Raw genomic sequence first — 2484 nt, forward strand, 5'->3', positions numbered from 1 at the left:
GTCCTAGCGTAACTCATTCAGCAGCGCTTTAAATAAATGGTATTTCAGAAGATCGGCCAATGTTCAACAACCTTCCGTTACCTACGCCGAAAGGATACTTTTTTCTGATAACATACGCTTTTACGGCAGTTAGTGGTAATTTCCTTGCATAGTTATAGCAGCGTTTTAACCTTGATCAAAGGGCTGCTATAAATAAGCAGAGAAGTTACGACTAAGTGTCTTAAATGCCTATATTTTCAGAAGACAGTATCCTCCTGACGTTGGTAACTGAAAATTGTGGAAATTCGGCCCATCTTTTGAAGTAGAACTGTTATAAAGTGCTGCTCAATATGTTACGCTAGTGCATTGCGGTGAAGTTTGGTGGTTGGCCAAAGAGTCAATGTCCTAAATTCATGGGCATGCGCAAAAGGTCGCGCGGATGAAGCCTTGCAAGACTGTATGCCTATACGAACGGTTACAATACAAAAAAGCTACGTGCACCTACACTAAAGGTTACTATACACTTTTTAAATTTATAGGTGCACAAAATTGCGAGTACATTTATTAAACGCTACTTGAGTAAAGGTTATAATTTTATTTCAAATTTATAGGTGCACAAGCTTGTAAAAATATACCACTTTATTAAAGGTTACTTATGTAAAGGTTACTATGTACTTTCTATTTATAGGTGTACAAAATTTTGAGAATACGGTTCATTATTAAACGTTACTGTGCTAAGAGTGTATACTAATCGAGTAACATTTATGTTATGAGCTACTCGCAACTATAGGTTAACTTAAACGTTACTGTGCTAAGAGTGTATACTAATCGAGTAACATTTATGTTATAAGCTACTTGCAACTATAGGTTAACTTAAACGTTACTGTGCTAAGAGTGTATAGGGCTTCTTCTTCCTTGGTGTCTCGGCCCAAGTGAATTTTCGCCGTCGTCGTAGCCGTCGCCGTCGGGCTCCGCATATATTTAGGTATATCTATGCTACATGCTTATCCAAGCTGTATAGGCGGGTTATATTGCTACGCCATTGAATCACTAAAGTAGCTCATACCAGGTTTACGTTCATGACTAAATTTTTCCTCAGAAATCTTGAAAATGGCAGGCCGCAAACAAAATTTATCTTAAATCGTCACAGACTATTCAATATTAAAAGTGCAAAAAAAAATAATAATCTGTACTCTAACCTGAAAATGATAAAATTTTAATGACGGGGCTCTTTCCGGGCAGCGTAGTGCCGCTTGTGCGACGTCATTACAGGCTCTACACGGCGTGTTAAAGCTTTTCAGGGTGCCCGAAAGTTTTGCACGCCTGCGTACGCCGCGTCCGCGTTAGTCGGACCCGCGTATAGTTAGAACACAGTCCGAGAAGTTTAGGCGCAACGGTAAACCTTGCTATCGCTGCCAGTGCTTCGACCTTAACCAATTGGTACATTTTATTGCGATAGCAATTATATGGACACTCCAAAGCAGATTTCTGCCGTCGGCGTCGCCGTCGTCGTCGCCGTCGCCGTTGCCGTGAGGTTCCGTATGACGTCAATGGAGATGAAATCGTCACCGCGTGCCGCCGAACGCTGTATGTGCGAGTGAAAGGGCGCGAGGGACGCGCTCTTTCACGGGGAGTGAACGCACGGCGGAGAACAAACGCGCGTTCTGCGCTGTGCTTCCGTAAGGGCTGCAGAATTAGGCGTCTCTTTCCTCCTTTACAATCACCATATATGTAGAGCAAACGCACCTTCTTCCGACGCGCGAAAGGCCGGGGGGGGGGGGGGGAGGAAAGGGAGGTGACGTTTATCTGCGGCACCAAGTGCCTATTTATATCAGAGGCTCCGGCGACAGTCAGCAACGCCGCACGCATTTTGTGTGAACGCTGGCAAAACGCCGACAGCGTCGACATTAGTTCTGCGTGTTGCCGGTGCTGCTGCATGTCCAAGTTTATACAGCTGATCAAGCTATTATCATTACTCCGTATAGCTCTCTGCCAATTTGCTATCGCAATTGATGCTTCGCCTTTCAGGTGAAACTGCGACCACTTTTTTTTCACGCTGTGGATATGACGAGCTGGGTATGTCGAGGTTTCTTAGTGTCTACAAGGATGCAGTCGTTGTCAGCCTATAAAGGTGTAGGCGAACGGACAGACAGACGCACTAGGCAAACCCAATTTAGAGCACTTACCCGCCCTCGCACTAAAATGAGTTTCGTTCACGTGGATGCTTTCTGGTAGCACTACCCAAGACATATATGTTGGTACGACATGCTTCTGCAGACAAGCTGAATCATTCAAACACTTCACGTGTTACACGGAGGTTAGGGCTTTCTATCACTCCATCGAATAATGATCGTAATTATGCTGATAGCCTTTTTGCGGCCCACACACTAATGTATATAGAGATGCTCGAGCTCTACGACCTATTACAGTTCAATGTAACTGTGGTCGGCTACTAGTACCGAAACAAACAATGCGAATAAATCTATGAACGCCAGCATCGCACTT

Source organism: Dermacentor silvarum, chromosome 2 (assembly GCF_013339745.2).
Source record: "Dermacentor silvarum isolate Dsil-2018 chromosome 2, BIME_Dsil_1.4, whole genome shotgun sequence".
Lineage (NCBI taxonomy): Eukaryota > Metazoa > Arthropoda > Arachnida > Ixodida > Ixodidae > Dermacentor > Dermacentor silvarum.